This window comes from Podarcis pityusensis (genome assembly GCF_964106645.2).
Source record: "Podarcis pityusensis genome assembly, chromosome: 10".
Lineage (NCBI taxonomy): Eukaryota > Metazoa > Chordata > Lepidosauria > Squamata > Lacertidae > Podarcis > Podarcis pityusensis.
Genome location: NC_138035.1, coordinates 37,883,380 through 37,910,349, shown reverse-complemented (window position 1 = coordinate 37,910,349; position 26,970 = coordinate 37,883,380). Strand labels below are relative to the sequence as shown.

The window sequence follows — 26,970 nt, the reverse complement described above, 5'->3', positions numbered from 1 at the left end:
TGCACACACTTGGGATTCTAGATCATGGGCAGTGAAATCCGTGTAGAAATCCCCGGAGACTTTAAGACCGTGAATTTGAGTAAATCCTCAGTGCCACTTTTTCATTCTTTATCAGATCCAGATGGGGGAAAACAAATAGTTTAATCTGATAGATATAGAGTAGGGTAATAAAAACACGGTTAATTCATTTTGAAGGCTTTTTTGGTTTTTTGGTTTTTTACTAAACTTCTCTATAAAGCGCATGTTCTGCTTAATGGCACCCTGTCCTTTTAATTCCCCCACTGCTGACTATGCTATTATAGTACACTCTCATTAGAACATTAATAGGATCATGCAAGTTTTATGTGAGTCTTCAGTGCTCTGGGCCACATGAGAGTCACGTTGCAAGTTACATATATCAGTTAATTACGTCCCCTTTAGCCACATTGAAAGCCTTCCTGTAGTTTATCTTATCCTTCTAACAGTACAGTTGAGTTCATTTGAATCAGGCAGAGAATTTTCAATATTCAGAATCTAATTTAATGAATGTTGTGCCTGTAAATGCAGAATGCCAGTTTTTAAGATTACTGTATGGATGACTTCGGTGTTATCTGACCTGATTTTTAGTTCAGAGAGCTAAAAATTAAATCTTACTAATGAATATGCTTCTTCAGGACATGATAATTTATGAATGGCCCTACTGATCTTCCTTTAAACAGCACATTATACATGAAATTATGCTAGTCCAAATCCCCCAAAGACCTTGAAAGTAGAAACAAAGTCAGGCCCAGTCCAGGAAATGTGCTAGTCCAAGATGGGACACAAAATAGAGACGGGCAAAATCTCCTTGTACTGGCTCTATTCAGAATCATCTTGGTGCAATGTTTAGAAGTAGCTTGTCTGTTTTCTGACCGTACCCGTAATGTTTGGTACGTACATGCAGTTCTTGACATGAGCATATATACCATCATATTGCTCATTGGGAATTGTAATTCACTTTCCCCTATCCACCAGGCATGGATAGAGAGGTGCTTGGAAGTTCAATTGCTCCATTTGTAAGTAAATACACCCAGAAACAAGGCAAGGTTTTTAATGAGGACAGTGGGGAGGAGAAACCGCCACACAAAAGGTAAGCAAGTAATAATCAACAAGAGTTTCATCAAATATAAATTGGTGTATGACACCACAGTATAGCAAAACTAAGAAGGAAGTCACATTTCTTCAAAAAAATGAATTTTCTGGAAGGCTTATTGATTCCTGGCAAAATAAGTTACTCTGATGAGTCAGGCATACACTACCAGCTGTGTCTTGCAGGGAAAATGCTGAAAGGTATTCAACTTGTTATTTATACAGGGGTAACTGCCATGAAGCCCACTCACTCATTTGCTGGGCCTGCTACAGAGTTATGAGAGTTTCTTGTGCCTAGGACAGTCCTTAAATCCACCAAACACCTGGGTTTGACAATATGATTCTCATGCACCTCCTCTTAAATGAGTATAGCATAACTGAGAAGTTATGTGGTACACAGATGCTTTTTAAAAAGACAAATAAATAATGCATAAATAAATAATGCAGCTAACATGGCCAAAGGCCAAGGTTGATGGGGGTTGTGTTAAAACATCTGGAAGGCACCACATTGGATGCCCCAGATCTAGCCTATCTAGACTACTCTGGCTACCAGCAGGTCTCCAGGCTTCCTGGCAGAGGACTGTATCACCTGCAATCTGAGCCCTTTGATTGGAGACACCAAGGAAAAGCAACTGATGCCTTCTACATTCAAAGCATGTGCTCTGGCTTTGGATTCTTCGACTGCTAAACCCTAAGCTTGAATACACAGAATCTTATTTTGCATTCTCAGCAGGAGAGAGAACTTCTGGGGAGAAACTGCAGGCATAGCAAATGAGTCCTTGTAATACAGCAAACATTACAAAATGAAGAAGTGTCCATACCGAAGAAGGCGATTACGCACTTGGCTGACATCATCGCTTTCTCTCTGCCACAGTCTTCTCTGACATGAGCAGGAAAAGCAGAAGTCTGATAACAGTCAAGGGAACCAACCGTTATGGGGGTCATCAGAGTCTCCATCACTTCCAGTCAATTATTCACAATGTACAGGAGAACAGAAGAGCCCTGCTAGATCAGACCAAAGTGCAATCTGGTGCAACATCCTGTTTCCCCACAGTGGCTATCCAGATGTCTCTGGGAAGCTCCCAAGCCCAATATGGAGACAAAAGCCTTTTCCTGTTTTGCTTAATGGCAACTGGTACTCAGTAGTACATTGTCTCTAAAAGCCACCATGACCAGTAGCCACTGAGAGCTCTAGCCATTCCTAACCCTCCTTTAAAACCATCTGAGCTATTGGCTCTCACCACATCTTTTGATGGCAAATTCCAGAAATAAATCAGGCATTGTACAAAGCAGTACTTTCTTTTTGTCTTTTCTGCGTGTTCTGTCAATCAGCTTCACTGGATCACCCTGGGGGATCTAGTGAGAGGGAAACAAGCGTTCTGTTCACAACATGCATATGATCTCTGACCACAAGGTCTAACCTTGCTAGCCTTTTGCAGCGCTGGATCTAGGGCAGTGCAGGCAGTCTCCCCACACAGGGCGGCAAGAAGAGGAGGGCAAACTATTGAGACAATCCATTTGGGAGAGCCAAACTTTGGCCTCACACAGAGCACCATATTACAAAAGATTACCAAAGTCTGCCCCTGCCTTTGCCTTCCTATTTAAAATTCTAGAACAGATTTTGCTCCTTGTGTTCCTGGTGACAACGGACAGTCAAAAGTTAACTGAAACGACACTGGTAGTTCTGGACAAAGAGGGAGGTGTTGCAATCTGACTTTGCCAAGATTTCTTTTTTCCCTATCACCAACCTCAGAGGTAGCCTGTTAATTTTGGGCTACAACTTCCATCAGTCCCAGCTAGAACTGCCAATGATCAGGAATTACGGGAGCTGTAGTCCACAACATCTGAAGAGCACTACATTGACTACCCTTAACCTACCCAGAAATATAAGGTCTTATTCATTACAACTTTTGCATAACATTTCAGGAACTATTTTATAATCATGGCATTATAATCTACACAAGAGTTCAGGCCAGTTGTTTCAGGCAGACGACAAAGCTTCTCTGTATGGTATCCATTAGTAGGCATTTTTGAGTTATTGCAACTCAGAAAAGTTCTCATAATAATTAAGACGAGTTCTTTCTTATTCAGGACATGTATACAGTACTGCATAATTATCTAGTCAAATGTTGCTAGGAATAGCTACTCACCAGCTAAAACATGGTTTGAGTTCAACATGTGGTTTACTTATTCCATCCAAACTCAACAAAGTGTGTCATTGTAATCTTTCCCTTCCACTTCCCCTTTTGTTTCTAAAAATGCAGAAACAAAAAAACAATGCTCAGATAAGATGTCTTATCTGGCTCTGATACTTTCCTCATGTTTCTGTTTTGTAGCCAGCATTAAAGCATTTTCTTTCTGAAAAGGGGCTTCTTGCATTAAGTTCTTTTCAATCAGCAACTTGCACTGTATTATCGGATGTGATCTAAAAACTGGAGCACACACACAGAGAGCGCTGAAAATTAGAATAAATGGCAGCCACTGTAGAATCAAACAGAGGTTTCCTTCCAGGAACTGGCAGGATTCTTAACCCAAGTGTTTTAGTACAACTCATCTTGGCTGTGAGGGCCAGAAGACTGTTCCCTGCCTTGCAAGCCTTTCCCTGCCTGCCTAGGCCCTGACTGACTCCAGCTACTAAAACTGAGGCTACTGAGGAGCCCAGGGACCATCTTGGTTGACTCTCAGTGCAAACCCAGGTCACTGAGCCTGGGCTTCTACAACCATTGCCTGTCATGAATCATCATTGGCAGGATTGGAGCAGGAGATATATTCTAAGCTTTCTTCTCTTGTTAATTATGCTGTTTAAAATGTGCATTTTATATTTGACTTCCTTTAGTAATGTTTCATTTTGAAATCTTTAAGATAATATTTTAGTTTCCTGTTAATTATGCTGCTTTGAATGTATACTTTATATTTGACTTTCTTCAGTAATGTTTTATTCTGGATTGTTTCAGCTGATGTTTTAATATAGACTGCAAACTGCTTTTTTCCCCTTAAAAAATATAAAGCAGTACAGAAATGAAATGAATAATAATAAAAATATTTAGAAGGTTCTTTGCATAAAGGAAAGAAAGGGAAATAGAGATCTCCTTTGAAATCAAAATTTATCTGCTGAAATCTAACTATTCAGGTAGGTAGCCGTGTTGGTCTGACGCAGTTGAAATATTTTTAAAAAATAAAAGTCTGCATGCACACGAAAGCTTACACCAAGAACAAACTTAGTTGGTCTCTAAGGTGCTAAAGGACAATTTATTTATTTGTTTATTTATTTAATCTGTAACTATTGGTCGTGATATAGCATTTGAAAGATAAATGTTTCAGCTAGTTTTTGTGATTTAAAGATGAATAAAATTATTTAGATTTTAAGCCTACACGCATCATCTGCACTTAAATATTTTTATTTGAAGTGACATGTTATGATAATTATCATTATTTTTTATCATCATCATCATCATCATCATCACTACTGAGTTCCAGTTCAGGATATTTGGCAATGCTACTATATATACGTGGGATGAAGGAGGTTTCTGGGAACCTCTTGTTTGTGATCAACACTGTCAGCAATTGATGTTTGCAAAGAATCACTTTAATATCCCAGTTCTCCCTTTGGAAAGATGTCCTTACCTGTCACGTATCTGAGGCCACACACGACAGGTATATGGGAGGTTAATATGGCTTTGAAAGGCATCACTGGCAAAATTGGGACCCTTGACAGACCTATTTAGGCCTGTGGGCCAGATGGCTTCCCCAACCTTGTGATAAAGAGAATCAACTGAAACCTCACCATACACATGACAAACCACCTAGTGGAAAATAACGATCTTTCATGTCCATGGTGGCTAGAGATGTATCACAGCTTACTTACTGGATTTTCTGTGTTAAAGGAGAATCCAAGTCAAATGTATGGGCTGGCATATCAATGATGAAGATGTGTGGCCAACACAAAACACATCCAGCATGAGCAGCACCAAATCGACAATAACTCCCCTCCATTAGAGTAGGATTTGGAGCACAAAGAACAAGAACTGTGTCCACACTCAGTTTCCTCTCATGAATGCAGGGGTAGGTGGAGAATAGGTGGTGAGATGAGGCCTTATTAAACGTTCCTCAGATAAAGGTAAAAAAATGGACCTTGAAAATTCAAGGTGCATTTTGCTACACAATACTTATGGCTCATGAAAGAATTGCGCTCTAAACACCTGACTTTTTATTCTATCTTCTGCCTCAGTGTTCTGTAAAAAGAAAAGGGGGGGAGCCTCCGAATCTTTGAGCTCATTCATTCCATTTATCCCTACATCTTTGCTCCTTTCAGCTGCCTCCTCAAAGAAACTACATCAAGAGACCTCCCCTGGTCAGCACTGTCGAACTTCTTTGAACAAGGAAATTTCAATCTGTCGCACACAAAGCCAGATGCATCCGCCGCGCCAGTGTCCTGGTAGAGAAATAATAGCAACTGCCCAGCCAGAACAATAGAATACTTTCCCGTTCTAGGTGATCGGCTGTCTCATTATACAATTGTGAATAACAATAATCCCTGACGGTCTCATGGGTGACATTTCTCTTTCCTTATCAGCACTGCTGCATACACCAGTGCTTGATAACACCACCAGAATAAAGAAAACAACGCCCACCAAGCTGTCTATGTAGAAGTAAAAATGATGTGTTTATTGAAAAGAGAATCAGCTGGTGTGATATATATATATATATATATATATATATATATATATATATATAACACAAAACCTTTTCAGAAAGCTTATTTCTCCACTACAACTTTATGGTGAAAACCAATGAATTGCCGTGCAGAGGCAGCAGGCAGGTCTTGTGATGAGGCATCAGTGTATTGACGCCGGCAAAAGATGACAACTTATCCCCAGCTGTACCATGCAAAGACAGTGCTACTCAGATTAGAGCAGGAAGGAGGAGAGAGGTGGATGGTCCCATCTGGTTTAAATCTGCAGTTCTTTATGGGCCCTGATGGCTTGTAGAAGCTGTGGAAATAAATTATGAGAGCACTATTTATGTCTAGTCATAGATCTGTTTATTGATGTATAAGTAGCTTCTCCAAAAAGTAAATTGCAATAATAAATTCAACCATGAAACACAGGGAAGAATTCAACATAGCACTAAGTTTAAATCCCTTAGCAGTGTACTGATTGCAGAATGACTTGTGTTAGTGAGGTGGCTTGCGCAAGAGAAGGCACAGGAAGCCAACATGGTTCTCATGACTGGTTGCGCAACAGATTTCTGTAGCCCCAGTATTTCCCTTTGCACAACCTGTTCTTTCTCTATATATTTTTATTGCTTCTTTTATTCCTTATGTTGTATTTCATTGGGTTACAATCGGAATTCCATCAAATCCTACAGAATTCAAATTGTGTGTTCTGCACAGACATGTCATGGACCACTGGAATGAAACATGGGTCCCTACACCACAATCTGGAAACCCTGGCCTTAGAGTGCACCAGAAGGTGGCAACACAAGAATGAGCCTTTTCCCCAGTGGCTCCCTGTTTGTGGAATGCTCTCCCCAAGGAGGTTTACCTGGAAACTCCATTACATTTCTTTAGACGTCAGGCTAAAACATTTCTCTTTCATTTAGCTGATTAAAATTCTATGGCTTTTTAGAGGGGGGAGGTTATTGGTTTGTTTTTGTGTTATTATGTATTTTGTATTCTCATTTTGTATTTTACTATTGTGAACCACCCTGGGATCTTTGGATGAAGAGTGGTATAGAAAATAATAATAATAATAAATAATAATAATAATAATAATGGGTCTTGATCATAGCACTAAATATTTACCCTATTTAACCTTCTCATACAAATTTAAGCAAATGTTTTTCCCCCCAGCTGACCTCTCAGAGGATGATCATTCTGCATTAAATAATCTGAGAATTCACCATGCTGGTTTCACTATGCTGCAAATCCATATCACACTGGTAAGGGACAAATTCACTGATCACTATCAGTGAATCCTGGGCACGTTTACTCGTAAGTCAATACCATTTAATTAGTGTGAGAGTAAAAGGTTGCAGCTCAGGAAAACTATGTGGAAACATAATTTTGGTGCTGCTATGAAAAGCACTTTGTGAGAATATTGTCATTGAGAAAGTATACTATACCCTCTATTAAAAAGACAGTGTTATATGAAAAGAAAGCCATTTTGAAAAGATAAAGAACTAAAGGGTAGTTCCTGAAATACATCTTGGCACCGTTTCTTGGAGGAGTTGTTTCGTTGTTCTGAAACCAATTACATACCTCAAGAGCATCATTGCCAAAGAGATTCTATGAATTATGCAGCAACCCTCTTCTATAGGAACAAATAGAAAACCTGATAGCTCTGGAATAAGGCTTTACAATACCCAGGGTATTTGCATATGAAAAACTTGTAGATTAAGTTTTAAGAAGTGTTTGTTGCCCACATAATTTCATCCCCCTTTTATGGTTTTCCTCTGGAGAAAGTGTTCATTACATGGACGGGAGGAACCACTGTCCTAAAGTGCTTGGGGTGCTTTCATAGCATTAGAAGCTGCTTGGAGGAGGAGGAGAGTTTGGATTTGATATCCCGCGTTATCACTACCCTAAGGAGTCTCAAAGGGGTTAACAATCTCTTTTTCCCTTCCTCCCCCACAACAAACACTCTGTGAGGTGAGTGAGGCTGAGAGACTTCAGAGAAGTGTGACTAGCCCAAGGTCACCCAGCAGCTGCATGTGGAGGAGTGGGGAATTGAATCCGGTTCACCAAATTACGAGTCCACCGCTCTTAACCACTACACCACACTGGCTCTCACTGGAGCCAGTGGCGGAGGAACCCTCTCCGGCACCAGGGGCGGGGCAGCCCGTACGGACTGCACATGTGCAGCATCCCGCACATGCGCACTCTGTACGGAATGTCACACATGTGCAGTCTGTATGGGCTGCCACTTGCGCGGCGTCCATATGGGCTGTCGTGTGAGCGGCATACCATACCAATTGCGCATGTGCAGCAGCCTGTACAGTCGCCATGCAAGTGGCAGCCCATACAGACTGCGCATGTGTGGCGACCGTACAGGATGCTGCACATATGGACTGCGCGCGCCCTCAGCTGCTCTACAGCTGGGGGGAGGCAGGAGCCATCTTGTCAACCCCCTCAAGTGGCACCCAGGGCGGCCTGCCCCCTCCGCCTCCCGCTTCATATGCCCCTGACTAGAGGAAGACATTCCTAACACTAGGTGAGCTACTTGAGCCAACAGACCTCCTACCATAGTTCATCACAGGCCTAATTTCATAAGGATACATGGATATAATGGAATTTTAGAGTTTTAAAGGTAAGAGCTCTTATTGCCCACAAGATGAAATGTATTGATTGTTTATGGTCCCCAATAGGCAAACTGGAGCGCTTCAACAACCCCACACACTCAAATGAACAACAACAACAACAAAGTATCATCCCTCTCAGTCACTCCCCTTTCCCGTGTAGAGTGGGAAGGAAAGCTGTGATCACGGTGGTACTTTCCTCCAATCCTCCCCCCCAAAAAAACTTCTTGCAGTCTGAAGACTAAGCCCTTCCTTGTGTTAACATCTGCTGACATCCACAGCAAATACCTGAGCACCTGAGAGCTTTGGCTGAACCACTTCAGAGAACATTATTCTGCTGGGAGTTTGACAGGCTTTGAAGAAGCAAAACTTGGCTGACATACCTTGAAGGTCACTAGAGTGCCAAGTTGACCTACATGCTCCAGCAGAGAAGGCGAGAGCACTCAGGAGCAATCGTGTTGATGGCTCTACATATCTCAACATTCTCCCATGTGACAAGAGACTCAACAGCAGTGCCAGACAGAAAGTGCCCCAGAGCATTCAGGAATCCATCAGATGCTGTAAGCCTCCAAAGAAAGACCATCTCAACAGGGCCCCTACCACTGCAGTCTGAAGTAGCTTCATCCACCCCAAACATATAGAATAAAAAGTATTGCTGAAGCAGAAGCAACATGGCCTCCACAGGGGCTGCTGATAAAAGACAGAGGAGTGGGACCAGGAGAAAAAGTGATGGCTCCACCTATTCTGACCTCTGGCTCCAGTACAGTTTGCTGCCCTGTCTCCACCAAGTCCAAAGGGGAGCAACCACCACCAATGAAGTTGAATTTCTACCCACACTAAGAGTCCCCAAGCCCCTCTCCTTGCTCTGCTACCAGAAAGTCACTTTGTGCAGATCAGAGCCATTGAAACCAAGCTCCCACAGCCGACAGTCGCCCTGAACCACCATTGACAGCAAAAGCAGCAGATAAGTTCTATGTTTAAGTTAACATTTTATTCTCTTGTTAATTGTGCTGTTTTAAATGTGTATTCTATATTTTACTTCCTTTAGTAATAATATTTTATTTTGAAATGTTTAATAATTTCTTTGATTCATTTTCTTGAGTTAAATGTGCATTCTACTCCTGGTGTCTTATTTTGAAAGCTAAGATGGTATTTTAGTTTCCTTAATACCATATTCACTTTTAGCTCAAAACACACCTGATCAAGTAGCCAACCTAGGTGCCAAAAATGACAAGGGAAAGCTTTTAACCTTCAGCTTGCTGAATTTGATGGTTTTCACAATGACATTAACTCCCTTGTACACCCATACCTCATCCATACTTCATATGTTGAGAAATAAAAGAGTTAATAGGAAAAGAAAACACCTCTGTTTGTGGTCTTGCAAATATTTAGTCCTTAGGTCCATTCATAGACATGTGGAAGGGGGAGGGGGAGAGGGAATAATTGACCCCAAAATGTATACGTAAACATATCATCAAAGATAATTGGAGTGCAGAATTACTGTTTACTTGCCCACTCATGAAAGAAAATTATGGTCCAACTTACAGTCAGTCCATGTCCTGATTATAAAATGCTGGTAAATTGATAGATTAGATCTGACAATCCTGTTTCTTTAGTTTCTACTCTTTCAACTCCCAAGACTCCTAACATGTTTGATCAAATGCTGGTGCTTTTTGTCAAGATGGGACAAGCTAATATATGAGTCTGCTGTGCTCACACTTGTTTGTCTCTGATATAGGAAGGGTGAAAGGAATAGACAAGGCTTTGGGTATGCTGTGGTTTTACATAACCATAGGAAAAGCATGCAATTGAGTTCTGGACACAAACTCCAGCAACTTGAGCCCTTAACTTGCATATTTACATTTTTTGAGAGGGAAAGCCAAAACCATTATCCTTTCCATGCTCTGGGGGCCTGCAGTTATTTCCTAGAGTGGTTTATAGTCCCATTCTGGAAATTTTTCCACCTCAGCTCCCAAGACATTGGCCTTTTAGCCCAGATGCCAGAAGGGCAAGATTTGCTGATATCAATAAATCCAAGCATCAATTTTCAATAAGATGGATTCTGTTTCAGAGCCTAGATTTTTCCCAGCAACTGAAAGTCATTTGATTACACCATCCAGCATAGTTTCTTTGTGAGAAGAGTCAGTGCATTAGAGACTGCTGAAGAGAGACGAAAAATTCCATATTAACAGGGAGATTCCTTAATGCTACATTCAGGCCTCTAATAGCATATCCTGCTTTAACTGAACTATGTTCTGTACACACACCATATATTTAAAGCACATCCCTCCACCACAAAGAATTTACTCCTCACAAACCTACAATTCCCATGACACTTAATGAACTACAGTTCCCAGAATTCTTGGGGTAAAGTTCCATGTGCTTCCTCTTTCCTCCTCCTTCTGTGTAATGGGGAGGAATAGGGAGAAGGGCAATAGCTCAATGGTAGAGCAGACAGTTTGTATCCCTCCAGCATCTCCAGCATCTACAAATAGGGCTGGGAATGTTTCTTGTCTGAAAACCTAGAGACATGCTGCCAGCCAGTGTCCATCATACTGAGCTAGATGGACCAGTGGCTTGATTCAGTATAAGTCAGTCCCCCATGTTCCTAACAGCAGCATCTATCTAGCTATCTACCTATCTAGCTATTTGTCACCCACCTGACTGGGCAACTTCCAGCAAATTATAAAACCGCAGTAACTTCAACTTGCTCAGAACACAGGACTTTCTTGGTGGAGAATTTGGTATCATTATCATAGAACTAGTGCAGATGCAGAAATAGAAAATGTCAAAATCGGTTTGTTCCAGAGCCCTTCTGGTAAAATGGAAGCCATATAAAAACCTTTAACATACATCTTCTTGAGTGCAGTATTCAGTTTCAATAGTCACAAAACATGTTTTACTAACGCTCTCTCTATTTGGCTGTTTTTGAAAGCCTAAATACCTCGTGCATCACACAAAACTGGAATGAATATAATATTTTCACAACGTACCCATCTTTCTTTACACAGAAACTGAATTTTCTTGGATGCACAATACCAGCACTCTGATTCATAGATAGCCATAAACTGCATCTCATGCCTGAGACACTCTCCCTTCCAAATATATAAAGGTCACTTGTTTCACATTTTCTACTTCTTCCTATTGAGACACTCCTACGTTCTGCTTACTTCTCATGTGGTGTAGTGGTTATCTGCCAGAATGAGTTACCGTACCTTTCAAGGCTCACAGTTCTAGGTCAGAAAAACCTCTATAAATAAAACAAGGCTATATACACACTACCACATTGTATATATCAGTATGATGCAACACAGGAATACTCTTTGTTTCAAACACTCCACAAAGGGATATATCGCCTGTCAACAGAGCTGTAATGATGCACAAAAAGGAAATGTGTGGGAAACATTTGACAGAGGTTGTTTTGGTGGGTCATGAACACTTTCCTGTAAATAGGACAGGCACTCCATGGAGTCACTATGGGTCTGTCCAGACAACAGCATCTCCCAGTAAAGGCAGCCATAATTAAGAAAATGAAGGGAAGTATTATACCAGGCTAGAAGACATTCAAGCTATCTTAGGGGACTACCATTCCCATCATGTGTAAAAACCTGCTGGCCTGTTTTGAACAATTGGCACAGCATTCCTAGGGGTTATGTAGAACAGTTCTTTTAATCTCTTAAGAACTGGGACTCACCTGCTAAAGTACGTCTTCAATGTGGAACTCAGTCTTGATTTTCTATTTTGCATGTCCATCTTCCTCCTCTTTAAAAACATCCTATCATTGAAAGGACAAATAGGACAGGTCTATCAGTCAGAACTATTAGCTAGGATTAGGGACGGAGAATAATAGAATTGTAGAGTTGGAAGGGACCCTGGGGGCTATCTAGTCCAACCCCTGCAATGCAGGAATCTCAACTAAAGCATCCCTGACAGACGACCATCCAACCACTGCTTAAAAACCTCCAATGAAGGAGGCTCACAACCTCCTGAGGGAATCCATCCCACTGTCGAACAGCTCTTACTGTCAGAGAGTTCTTCCTTGTGTTTAGTCAAAATCTTCTTTCTTGTAACTTGAATCCAATTTGATTCAGTTTGCATTTAAAGCCCAGGTTATCAAATTTGCACTTTCTGAAACAATATGGAAACCAAAACACAGCCTTCCTTCAAAATTTGCTCTTATCCAAATTTTGCAACGCAGTTCTCCAACCAATCAGTGTTTACAAGAATGCATATATTAGGTAGGTAGGAGTGTGCATCAAAGGGAACATATTGTTGAATAGAACACAGAAAATGTATATTAGGAGAAATTGCTTCAGAAATGTGTATGAGTCAAAACTGCATACAAAAATATGTTTATTAAGAGAAATTCACACTAAATGCTGAAGAATTTTGATGAAGATTTTTTTAAAAATAAAATTTGCACATCACTGCAAATTTAAGACAGGAAAAATGAGAACTGTAATTGACAGGTCACTCCATCCCTCATTAGGATAGCTAAATGGCACCTTCCCTGACCAGAGCCTGCTTTTATTCACCTGGATACCAACTGCTGGAGAAAGCTTATTGCCTCCTCTGTCCATCAGCTTCTACTGCTTTCAGCCAATGGCCACTGAAGTGTTCCAATAAATAATGATTGATTCTGGCAATGCAAACTTCCAGAGGTTACATTTAAGAAAAGAGTAAAACTTAGAAACAATGAACAGCATGATAACCCAATGTATCAATATGTTCATCAAATTAAAACATAATGATGGCAATTAACTGTGAAGTCTGAAATAGTTTTTGTTTGGATTTTTGAGACGGTACAGAATGTAAAAAATAAATCCCATGGGCCCCAATTGTAGACTTCCTATCAATATCTAAATGGGCATCACTTCTGGAAATAGGATACTGGTGATGTTGGACCTTTGGCTAAACCAGCAGGGCTCTTCTTGTGTTCTTAAAAATGTTTTTAGGTTGCTTGAAAACGGTTAACACCAAACAAAAGAGGAATTGTGATTTCACAAGTGATGAGGCTGAGGAAAAACAGCAGGTGTACAACACAGCAGCTTCTTAATTTAAACAACAACAAGCCCAGCAGACACAGGAACTTCTGATAGTTTAACAGTAACTATGGTACTGTTTTTTAATTCAATCCCACCTTGCTGGCTCAGAGCTAAGACAACGCCTAAGCAAGGAGTTGCCTAGAACTTCTATGCTTCAAATGGACAATGGAAGAGTTCAGACACTATACATGCAAATGCATGTCACAAATGCCTTTCCCAGTTAGACACACCCATTCAGTTCCATTGAAATTATCCTCAATGTCTCCTATGGAAAAACTGCATTGCTTTAAATTGCCAGTCAAGATTCCTGGCCAGTGAACCTACAGGCAGGGAAACATACATTTGTATGCACAGTGCTAAGGTGTGTTAAAACTCTTGTAGCTTGCAATTAATTGGAAATGGAAGTGGAAAATGTTTTTCAGCCCAAAGCCTGTTTTCGCTCATGGGTAACTTTCCAGAGGCTTCAGGCCAGTAGCGGGAAGGGCAGAGGCAAACATTGGTGTGGCTAGAAGCAAGAGCAGGCAGAGCAATGGATAAAAACTCCTTCCTTTGTGCAGTAGGCTACATTCCAGCCACACAAAAGTCAAAGGTTTCTTCTGCACACACATAGCATCCGTCCTCTATCCAGGTAAGCGAGAGGAATTATCACAGTTCAAGAACATGTTCCACCCAGGCAAAACCAATCCAGGGGAGCACAGAGGCAGTGAAAGGTCATAGAATCATAATTGGAAGGAACCACGAGGATCATCTAAGTCCAGCCACTGCAATGCAGGAATCTTGCACCCAGTGTGGGACTGAAACCCACAGCCATGAGATTAAGAGTCCCATGCTCTACCAACTGAGCTAGCCATCCTAAGCAGAAGGGTGTAGCCTGGGGAAAGTCCCAAGGGCTGGATAAAGAGACCTGATGGACTGTCTTTGTCCTGTGGGCCTGAGGTTCCCCCATCATTGTAATAAATATTCCTAACATAATCTTTTAAAAAATGCTTATAGAGTTTTGCAATTGCAGCTTTGCACAGTTTTGTGGGGGAAGTAAATAAATGGAAATTGGGTTTCCCCCACTCTCCATTTTTTTAATTTGTCCTCCCACACACAAACGTGCACAAAGCTGTGGTTGTGTCAGTAAAATAAGTTGTGAGTCACCTGTATTAGAAGAAATGTGTGCTAAAATGCTGACGAACCTTTATGAGGAATTTAAGAGAGAGAAAATCACAAACTGATGCAGAAATGTGAAATACTGAACTTAACACTGGAAGGAGGGAGAGGAAAAAAAACCTCTGGGAAACCAAAGTTGACTTATTTATCCATCAGGCTAGTCACAAAGTTCTAGATGCAACAACTGTATTCCAAAACAGATTGCACAGTTTTAATCCAGTATTGTTTCAGATTATGAATGATTCCTAAATGCCAATAAGACAAACACTAAAATAGAGCACAGCATTGTTAAAAGCCTCAGGAAATTATTAGAATTATCATTACTTTATCAAATCAATCACAAAGAAGAAGAAAATCCTCTCTCAGCAATCACTAACAACATTTTGGTCAAATGAGCAGAATAACAAAACAGTGTAATGTACGTTTGGTATACAGCAGCAAAATCAACCACTGTGGAAATAATGAGATATTGACACAAAAAAGAGCATGTGCGAGCACACCAAACCACAACCACAGAGTGAGAGGATGTTATGAGTACATTATGAACCTTTACTCAGCTGTAACTATGCCCCACTGTTCTTCCTGACAGGTTATTTTTGTAATTGTAGCAGAACTCGGTGTATGTACTGTACAGCTATAGAAAATACCTTTCACCTTGCAAACTGGATTACATTAACTTATGCAATTGCTCTTTCAGAGCAAACAATCCTGCATTATTCAGCCCTACTCTGCTCCATCCTCTACAATGGGGAAGCCATGGTGCTGCAGACGTTGTGGACTCCAATTCCCATCAGCCCCAACAAGCATGGCCAATAGTCAGGGGTGATGGGAGCAGTGGTCTAGCAGAACCTAGAAGGTCATCCCTGCTCCACAATAAAATATTCTGCACCACTTTCCTTCAATGCTAAGGCAAATGGAAGAATACTTTCATACTAAGGTTTTTCAGTTAATAACCGCAGGCCAAATTTTGCCCACCAAGAATTCAAAGTGACTCACCAGCACAGGTCACAGTTAGGGGAGAAACAGTTATTTTTAGAAGTAGGGTAACCAGCAGACAAGGCACCACTAGGAAGGTCTGGGTGGAAAGCAATGAATGGGATCAATATACATGAAACAGAAAGCATTATGCATAGGAAATGTTTAGTATGTGCTCTGCATTCTCACATGCACACTAGGGAAGGATGAATCTGTCGATTTCAGTTTGAGAATTTTTTAAGTCCTAGCATAAATTAGCATTTTTGTGAATTTTTTTCATAATATCCATAATTTTTGCATGCAATTTTGCCTACCCACAAAAAATTGTGCAATTTTTGCAAAACAACTTCCCTAATATGTATTTTTGTGTTATTTTCACCAATACATGCATTTTTTATCTACACTTTACATATAGTATATGCATTTCTGTACACATTACTTGGCTGGAGAACTGCACTGCAACATTTGGAGAAGTGCATTTTGGTTTGCATATTGTTTTGGAAAATGAATTGGGTAGGGTCACCTTTAAATGAGATCCAGGTCAAATTTCTCCCCTGTCCCTAATGCATGCTAAAGATGTTTACTGTATATTAATCAATGACACCCAGTGATGACAAGCAGAGTAGCAGTGGTTGGGGGGAGGGCATAGGAAATCAAAGTGGGGGTCTGCAATATCACCATTTTTTCTCAGTAGGAAGGAATGCACATTTATTTCAAGGGAGTAACTTCCAAGGAAAGCAGACCATTCTGTAAAGGCAACACACTTGTAGAGCAAATAAAACAATCTGGACATGAGTAAAGTGCTTTAACAAACTTACCCCATTATCTGCCCCCCATTCAGCTTCTGCTTTTTCCCTTTGCTCTGGGAGAGGCCATTCCCAAGTTCCAGGTGAGAGTGGTCAACATCCCTTCCTCTAATTGCTTGGCAACAGTGATTAAGTGTCCTTAGCAAGGGTGCTGCCTGCCTAGTGCTAAAGCATTACCGCGGTGTTTGTGTTTTGTCCTCTCACTTGCTTCAGAAATGTCCAATTAACTTCCTTTAAAAATAAAAACAAAAAGCCTAAGAATCTGGGAGCTCTGCTAGGCTTGGGCCCACCAAAATCCAACCTCTTCTACCTATCTGCTGGCAGCCCTGCCCAGGAATGAAGGAAATGTTTGCTCATTGCTGACTAGGCTGGCTAGCTCTCTTCTCCCAGTGCTTCACAGACTATGCTGCTGGGAAAGGCTAACCAAGCAAAGACAGAGAAGCAGCTAGCCCAGCCCAGGCCATGCACTGCAGCAGGTATCACACATGCACATAGTTCTGATCATGTGAGGCACACCAGCATCTGCACTGCAACATTTGTTTGACATCTAAGGTAAAGGTAAAGGGACCCCTGACCACTAGGTCCAGTCACGGACGACTCTGGGGTTGCGGCGCTCATCTCGCTTTATTGGCTGAGGGAGCCGGCGTACAGCTTCCGGGTCATGTGGCCAGCATGACTAAGCTGCTTCTGGCGAACCAGAGCAGTGCACAGAAATGCCTTTTACCTTCCTGCCAGAGTGGTACCTATTTATCTACTTGCTCTTTGATGTGCTTTTGAACTGCTAGGTTGGCAGGAACTGGCCCTGCCCACGGTTAGTGGGCTGTGTTTAGATGAGTTACAAGACACTAGGACAGATCTCCTTTCTTTTCTTTTTTCTTTTCTTTTTAATGCTTTTACACACACCTGGGGGCAGAACTTTCATATGACAACTGCCTAGAGTGCGCCATGCCAATTGGCAGGAAAACAGCCCGTCTTCTGCTTAAAAGATAAATGACTAATCAACAGCATCCTTCATGCTCAGCTTCACACAGCTTTGTTTATCATGTATTATTTATTGGAGAGCTGAGATAGAATTCTGGAATGATTAACCTTTACATAGCAAATGGGGCTTTGTATATCTGCGCAAAATTAAAAGGGTCCTTCAAAATGCCTGGTGAAAACCAATATGCTTAGTGGGGGAGGAGGGGGTAGAAAGAGGGGGCATCCTAAAGCAGAGAAACCTCTCTGCAGATCATTGCTAATAGAAGTTCATTACTTCAAGTACTAATGAGCACCAGTGCAAAAGAGCATTTTCTGGTGATATTTATTTATGAACCTAATAAGTGGACTAGAGTAGCTAAGTAAATGCAGGTTCTTTAAAAGCACCACCACCCTGAACATTAAGATCACCTGGTTGGTCAAAATATAGTGAAACATCTGTACATCCCAGGTTTGCATGCTGTGGAAGCAAGTAGTGAGCAAACCTTTTAACAAATTCTGCAAACTGCTTAAATTCTGCAAGCAGAAAACAGAACATGCTGAAGTTCTGCTCGTCGTCATTCAGTACTGGAAGCATGACATGGACCCCCTTCTGGTTTCTGAACTAGAACAGACACTTATTGAAACATCTTGTATGTCAGGAGGTAGGGAAACTTTCATCCCAAGGGCTATATTTCTTCCAGGGTAACTTTCTGTGAGCCACATACCAGCTCTGTTTAGGGCATGGGGTAAAAGTGGATGGAGCAATGGATTCTTTGTACAGTTGGATTTGTGCAGTTAGCTACATTCCAAGCACACGTCAGAGGTTTCTACACCTATATATGCAGGCCTCTTCAACCAAGCATGTAAGAGGTAGTATCACTGTTCAAGGACACTTCTCAGCCAGCTAAAAGCACTCAAGGAGGGCACAGACTGGGCTGGGGAGGTCTTGGCGTAGGGAAAGACCTGAGAACCAGACAGATTACCTAGGTGGTCCACATTTGGGCAATGGGTTGGAGGTTGCCCACCCCTGTTATATACCAATGCCCAGGTTTCCAGATGGTGGATGAGAAGAATGGCCGTGAAGACCAGTCAGGTTGACTAAACTAATTTGTAAGAGTTTCGATGAAAAGCAAGTTACGTTCCCTCATAAACTCCACCTGCTTTTCACCTCATAAAATTTGAGAAATATATTCAAAAGCAAAACATATGTGAAAATAAAATAAAAGTAATGAGTAAAACCTCACACACAAATAAATTCCTGGAGCCTGCTTCAAAAAGGGAACAAAATAAAAACCCTTCCATTTAAATGCATGTTTTGGATTCAGACTTGCAAAGCCATCCTAAACCCCAACTGGCAGTACAGGGAAGAAGCAAAATGGTGGGAATACTTGTAGTTGTATCTCACTACTTGTCCAGTGTGTTAAAAACTACACCTAAGCAGATCATACAGATTTGAGCTTTCAGTTTTCCAAACACCAACCATTCAGAATTTCTAGCATCTTCGCCCTTGGATTTAGGCTTTGGAGCAATTACATGATGTAATCTGTTGATGATAGCTGGCCACAACTGGTCCAAAAACAATTTAAAATTAGATAGAAGTTCAGGGAAATAATTATGAGGATAGCAACTGAAAGCTGATCTGGACGAAATTACACCTCCAACAAATAGGTTTTCACATTATTGTGATTATTCTAGAAGCAAACCCAGCATAAATACTTCTCTCAAATTGTTGTTTATGACCAACACCATGTTTTCTAACTCTGTCTTTTGCTTTTCTTCATGGCAACATGTAAAGAGATTAAATGGCAGCCTACTGGTAAACCATCTAACTGTGATGGCTGCATGTTCCTTCCTCACTGAGGACGAGGGCTATTGATGAAGTGGGAGTAAGGGAGAACCAGATCAAGTCTCCACACCGTGAGGTTTGCTTCAAAGAGGATCAGTTTCCAACTTCAACTTTCCTGTTCAGCTTCTCTTCTTCAAGCTTCATTTACATCCTGGTGGTGGTAAACTGGCGAGGCTTGATGTTGCTCTCTAGCCATTGCCTTGGATGGATCAAAACCATTATATCATTCCTATCACGCATTACCCCTGACAACTGTAAAGGGGCCTTTGGTGACATTGGACAAAGCATATATTCTTTTACGTATTTGTTTTACATGCATCTCATATTTTCTCAAAGGATATGGAAGAAACAAGAGGAACCTCAGCTACTATATGCATGGGGTATAGAAGTTCTAGAGAGAATGTGCCAAGTAGAAATGGGTCTACTTTTGCAGCATTTATACAGATAGTAACAAAGATACATTATGTTAATGGTTGGAATGTGCAAATAAGTGGGCTTTCGGGCATTATCACAAGGTCAGGCCTAAGCTGTATGAGTCAGGAAATTTCCACAGACGGTTGTGAGTGCTTCCAATAAAGGGATGATTCCTCCCTTTGAACTTTACTTTGGAGTCATAAAAAAGGGAAGTGTATCTCTGGCTCACTTGCACTTCCTCCTCCAGTGCATTTAAGAAGAAAGGGACTGTTTATTTCACAATTTAAAGAAATGTGGTTAAGGTTAACATAAGTTACATGAAACATTTTGCACAGATTCTTGGTATCTTGTACTTTCCAAGTGGTATAGAAAGGAAGACCCCCAAGAAACTGCTTCTCTTTTTCCTGTATCAGAACAGTGCATCCATTTCCTGGCAAAACCAGTGTGGTACCACTCTGATTCCTCATTTTTCAGCTAAAGTTCTAACAAACATCATAGTGCCTTGACCCAGTATTGCTTTTTCAGCCAGCAAAAGTCTCATCTAGCTAAGGAAATGAAGGAGATGGGGCTCCATTTTTTTCCTTTTCAGCCCCTCCCCCAACACTCAGAGAAACCATCTTTTTAAAAACTAAGTTGAATGACTGCGCAATTTCCCCAGGTGTACATGGCTTGTTGCACTACTATTCTGACCAGTAATGATCTGGATAGATGACTCAAACATTTATTTCATTATGGCCTGTCTTCCCTTTCTTGGAATCAACTCTATCACTTTAACCCTTCATTTTCTGAATAGGCTTGGCTTGATAACCTACCCCCCCTTTTTTTCTCTCTCTCCTAAATTGCAGGGGAGGGAATCATAATAATAGCAATGGTGGGAGAAGACAGTATTTAACCATTCACCCCCCGCAATGGTCCCAATGAAAATCTCCCCCTCCAACGTTTGCCCACTTGGTGACATGCAGATAGAAGTCTAGAATCCGAATTGCTGTTCTGCTTCCAGCTTAAAGCAGAACAGAATGATTGGGTGCTGCTAAATCGTCCATGTCTGCAAGCACCCTGAGGCAGTTGACCATTACCAGATTAAGCTGGCAGCAGATTCTCTGAGGAAAAGTAGTCGTGTATCAGGAGAAAGCTATGAAGAGTTTAATTTACAACAGAAATCTTTTACTTTGCAGTACAATGCATTTGTTTTTGTACATCTTGAGTCTCTATGAGACAAGTGGGGTAACAATGTTCTAAATAAATATATAACCCCAGCATAACATGAATTTCAAATTAAAAGCATATCCTTTGTCTGTGTTGCTTTCCTGACAGAAATGTGCTTTCTACAATTTGCTCACTTCCACCAACACAACATTACGGAGAGAAAATTACAAGTTGAAAAGGATGGTGGGGGAGAATGCAGAAATGCATCCAGAAGTAGCATTGCTACTTCTGGGTATATTTGTGCATCCCCCCCACCCCAGCCTCCTCCTTTTCAACTTGCAATAGTCTTGCTACTTCTGCCTGAAAATGTTTCATTTCTTCCATGAATGTGGCAGATATGAAGGTTGCCAGGGCGGGCGACAAACCCTATTTTACCAGATGAGGTGGGCTGATTTTAGTTTAGCATACAGTGGTACCTTGGGTTACATACGCTTCAGGTTACAGACTCCGCTAACCCAGAAATAGTACCTCGGGTTAAGAACTTTGCTTCAGGATGAGAACAGAAATTGCGCGGCAGCAGCGCAGCAGCAGCGGGAGGCCCCATTAGCTAAAGTGGTGCTTCAGGTTAAGAACAGTTTCAGGTTAAGAACAGACCTCCGGAACGAATTAAGTACATAACCAGAGGTACCACTGTACTTGACAACATCCTCTGCACTGTATCTCCTAGTCTTGGGCACAGGTTCACTTGAAAATTCTTTAATGGATGTACTGTATCTGGTTTTGGGGAATGCATTGTCAGCATCGCCCTAGAGCCAGTGCACCAACTGGACTCATGCACCTCAACCCCGACTGGGCTAGGCGAGCTGGGTAGCACCGCCAGAGACCTCCTTCTCACAGGAAACGGTCACAGTGCTGTGGACTCACAGCTCAGAGCTGAGAGCACCGGATTCACTGTCTCAATAATACAGTCGTTGCGCAGCAGAGTTTTGCAGAGTCTTGCAGAGTATAAACCACTCGGAGAGCAGCTCTGTAAAATATCTTCCTTTTATTCTGTAACTACAACTATGATACAAAACTATATACAGAGCTGAATATTCTAAGCATAAATCAATGCTACACTGAGAGTCTGCAGCTGCTCTTAGCAGCAATCTTATCTCTAGGATCTCTAACACTCTCACTCTCTCCGATACACTGACTGACTGACTCTCTCTCTCACACACAGATATGTTGCTGGGCAGAATAAGTAGATAGGCAGGACACGCCTCCTCCTCTCTGGAGAGTCAGCAGAGACCATCAGGAGATGATCAGGAGATTCTTGGGTATGGGAGGGGTGAAATCTCCTCATGCATACCTATAGAGTTTGGGACCAAGATAGCTGAAAGATCATCTCACTCATTATATACTCAGTTGATCATTGTGCTCTACAGGTGAGGGTCTCTTGTAGATAACATCTTTTCTGAAGGCCTGTTCTGCACAAAGTAGGACTTTTAGTCCTGCACATTGTAGGACTTTTAGATGGGTGCCATTTTGTTGTCTTTTCAGCATCTACTGAAACCCTTCCTCCCAGTCTGCATCTGTCTTGAAATTATTTTTTAAAAGATTTTTTAAATTGTTTTATCTCTTGTTGCTTGCTGCCCTGAGCTCCTTTGGGAGGAAGGGTGGGATGTAAATTTAATAATTAATCAGTAAATATATAGATGAAATATATTTGCTGTGAAAATATTGTGCAATACTAGTTTAACTGAGAATTCAGCTTTGAAAACATAACGCAGAACAGATGTCATTTTAAAATGTTTATGTTAAAACTAAAGAGCAAATAACCGCCCTGGGCAAAATTCTGCTTTCCAGTGAACATCACATGATACAGGTTCCCCCCCCCCCCCCCCGTTATACACATGCTTAAGCTTCCCTTGGAATTTTGCCATTGTACAAAGAGTAGCTCATTACTGCAAGCAAATTTCCGCAGAGACTCTAAAAAAAATCTCCCTTAGTGTGAACGAAGCTCAGTGTCCCAGAGGAGACACATGAAACAGAAATGGGAAAGTATGATGTGAGGGCCGCAGACATTTTGCAGTGATGTGAAGCCAAGCTATAGCTTAGTTCAGGTTACTGCAGTAGCAGAAGAACCAGGGGAGGAACGCAGAGGCTATGATCTAATCTCCAGGATCTTGCACACTCTCACAATCTTGCTAAGACATGCAAGACATGCCCTCCTGCCTACCAAAAGCTGACAGGATATCTCTAAACTTTATCAAAAACATGGTTCTTCCAAACCAGAAAAAACATGTCCTCCAACTCAAGAATGTGATTTCTTGCTACCACACACATATACCCTCCTCAAGCACTGAAAACAAAATTAAAAAGAGTCAAATGGACTATTCCTTGATGTTTTCTGACATGCCAACCTAAAACTAATCAGGCAAAATAATTTTCTAGACCTCTGAGATATAAATTCATGTGCAGTGATGGTAAAAGGCTCTGATAATAAGTGTGCTATAAACAACCATGAAATTGGAGGTTAGCATTGTCTTCTTGTGATTCATGCAAGCTCCGCTAGAGCTTTTAAGCTCAGCCATCTGTACAGAAAATTAACCTGAAGCAGGTAAAATGAGATTACATTTATTCAAGAGCCCTAGCTGAATGATACAATATGGGCACAACTCAGTCAAAAAGAAGCCCCATTGGTTTCAAGTGGGATTGAGAAGCCTGTGCCTCAAGCTCTCCCACTGGCTAGATCAGGGCTATATTGTTACCCAGTAGGTGGTCTGATCTAGAATTCATTTTATAAAATGTGTTAATTGTGCAATAAAAGCACTTTTTAAGCCGAAGCATTGCAAATGTCCAAAGCAGTAATAAAACAGGTAAAATACATATGGGTGAGCAGCACTTAAAATGCATAAACACTTAAAATGCACAAGACAACTAAAAACTGCTGTTTTCTATGTGCCTACACTGCAACAGTGGGATACACAGGTAGGACTCTCTGGAAAGGTGATTCCAAAGCTGGGCTGCCACCTCAATAAACACATTGGCCTGAGCCTATCTAGAGCTTTCAATGTGTGGTGTGAATGTGGTCTAAGTCTCTGAGTACCAGTTACTGGGGAGCAACAACTGGAAGGGGTTATTGCCTTCGTGTCTTGCTTGCTGTTGTTGGACAACAGTTCTTATCATCCCTGAACAGGGCAGAGTCCAACACTGGGGAAGGGGGAGGGAATGCCCATTGGCACTGGTAGGCTGTAAGGCAGAGAGGCCAGCAGTAGGCAGAGGCAGAGACGATGACAGTTTGAGCAAGATGCAGTGAGAAACGGAGGCAACAAATTCTACTCTTGTCCCCATCTTTCTCCCTGCTGAGTTTTACAAGGGCAAAACTGAGTATAAGGGTGAGGAATCTGTAAGTAATAAAGCAGGAGGGCTTGGAAGAATAAAAATGGATGCTGGTGGGGCACTGCCCCATTTCCCCTGATGGACCAGCCTCTACTGGAGTTTAGAGGGTGCTAGACTGGGAAAAGCTGATATAACCACATGTTGGGCTTCTTGGTTAGATGGTCCATGTTCCCTTATGGGGGCTTAGATACTCCTCTTGTGGGTTGGCTCCTGAGTTAATCAGATTACTATCTTCTGCTATGGCTTCTGGGGAAAAGGGAAGGGAAGGGGACAGCCAACCAGGTCCCCTTTTTGTTTTCGGCAATTGCATTTTTGATTTTGTCAACTATCTTGCTGGTGTGATGTAACATCAGCGTTGGGGGGTGGGAGTGACCTTTGAGCAGACACTGAAATCGGTGGAAGTTCGGCTGAGTTCTCAAGGGAACCAAGAATTGCTCATAAGTGTGCTATTGTCGTCCGACACATCCTAGACACGATTGCTTACCCTTAGTCATTTACTGAGCAATGTCTCCAAACAGGCACAACTACCAAATATTCATTTTCCAGATAGAGGTTTTCAGTTTAAATAGAGCTATTTTTCTCCTCAGTGGTACAGCTTCACCGAAGAGACGACTTATCTGAACATATGTAGCAGCCGATCTCTTGAGGAGTTCAATAACAAATCCACTTTTTTAAAAAACAAAAGCAGAACCATCCTGCTCACCAGCCCCCACAGTCATGTGATTTAATAAACAAACACTACTAACTGAAAGACTACCAGCTGCTCTAGCTTGAAAAATATACAGTCATCTTCGACATATTGTAACACACACACACACACACACACCATGCATTATGAAAGGAGGTCAGTCCAAACCTGTGGTCCCCTACATAATGGAATTAGGATCCCATGCTAAACAAGAGCAAAGTCAAAAGCACAACAGTAGTACAAACAAACAGGAACATAACCATAAACAACAGCCACCCTAAAAGCTCCCTGGCAATTCCACAGCCAGAAGAATGCTAGCAGGTGACACACTGGTGCGTGGAAGACACCATTCGACACACAGAGTGATGGCAGAAATGCAATAATGATGGTCAGAAATCCATCATCTTACAGCCTCCCTTGGACAACACACACCCTCAGCTCTTCCTGTCAGAGGCTCCAGTTGCTCATCGGTGAAGAGCCTACATGTAAAACCTATAGGTACTATACCCTTATTGGCTCCTAATTTAGCTGGAGTCCTCTGCCATGGCTGGGGTGGGGTGGGGTGTCCATTGGGAATGTGTTTACTTATGTCACCTATTTTGCAGATGTAACATTACATTACTGCTGGCAGAAGGAACCACCTCTGAATGAGGATAGGATTGTGATATAAACTGCAGCTCCTTGCCATGCTTCCATCCCAGATGTCTCATTTTTGCCACAGAAAGTTAAGAAGCTGCCTCCAGGCTATCAAAAACAGACCCTTTTCTACTTGAGGTTGAACCTAGGGGTTGAATCTGCTCCACCACTGAGCCAGGTCTCTTTCTCTAAAAAAAATAAATGGTGGAAAAGTATTGCAACTCAACATTAACCCAGTATTCCAGCAGAAAAGTTTCTGCCCGTGCAGCATGGTTTATTGTAGTAATTCTATCCTCATGCTGCTGGTTTAGATCAGGAACAAAGCTTCCCTGGTGGCAAATAAATGAGCCATGGGAAAGCTACAGAAGAGAACATTTCACAAGTTTGTGTTAAAAAGAAAAACAGAGGAGAAATGTATATAACAAAAAAAATATTAAAAGCTGCTTGAAAGGTGTGGAATATGTTGAACAATCTGCTTCCAGTCATCAGCTGAATGATAAACTCTTAGCAACAGAGCTTGTTTTGCTGAGATCACAGTTTCTTCCAATTTTTCCAAATGTAAAGTTTATATGAGCAGCTAATCTCCCTGCTGTTGCAAGGAGACATTTTCTTCTATGTTTTCATCTGAAATACACTGGATTGTATCCAACTAAGGAGTCACTGAAATAAATGAACTTAAGTTAGCCGCGACCATTGGTTTCAGTGGGTTTACACTGTGTGACTTAGTTGGGAACAACCCATTGGTGGGGAGGCATCTAACCAGTCCTGTGAGCAGCAGCCCTGCACAAAGACTTCTGCTTGTGCAGCGGGGCTTCCCTCCCCTCTCCTGCTACACCCCAATATTGGCTCTGGGGGTCAAGAGATCACCCAGAACAATATGCCTGAGGAGGAGAGGGGGCATTCTTCTGTCTGGCAAGCAAGAATGCATGCATGCACAGAAGGAACAATGGGAAGAGTGTGACATTAGGTTCCACCCATTGTTTTTAATTAGCCATTCACATACACTTCCTTCTATTGGTGGTTACTGAAACCTCAAAAAGTGATCAGCTTCTTCTCCCATGGAACGAGTAGGATCCTAAGCACACTTATTCAGAAGCTGGTCTTAATAAGGATAATGGGGCCTTGCTCCTCACTAAGTGAGCAGCCTGAACCTGACCTGCTTCTTTATATCGTTTACATCCTGCCTTATCAGTATCAATAGATAAAGCTTCAAAATACATTGAAAATGATAATATCAGGCATAATTAATCAACAAATTCAAAATGAGAAATGCAGTATCCAGTACAGTGGTACCTCGGGTTAAGAACTTAATTCGTTCCAGAGGTCCGTTCTTAACCTGAGGTACCACTTTAGCTAATGGGGCCTCCTGCTGTCACCGCACGATTTCTGTTCTCATCCTGAAGCAAAGTTCTTAACCCGAGGTACTATTTCTGGGTTAGCAGAGTCTGTAACCTGAAGCATCTGTAACCGGAGGTACCACTGTACTTAAACCACCAGTATATAAACATTGCT

At 41.6% G+C, this 26,970-nt stretch overlaps 1 protein-coding gene across 3 annotated transcripts in view; it reads right to left on the bottom strand.

The window, feature by feature from the left end:
- LOC308457563 (uncharacterized protein) overlaps positions 1–26,970 on the bottom strand; it is a 280,871-nt gene that overhangs the window by 209,944 nt on the left and 43,957 nt on the right. For 2 of the 3 annotated variants that reach the window (XR_013976972.1, XR_013976973.1), the window contains one exon: positions 12,098–12,178. The gene's annotated coding sequence lies outside the window, so the exon portion shown is untranslated. Of the gene's footprint in view, positions 1–5,965; positions 6,099–12,097; positions 12,179–26,970 lie in introns of those variants that run through there. The other variant, XR_013976974.1, reaches the window with a different exon arrangement.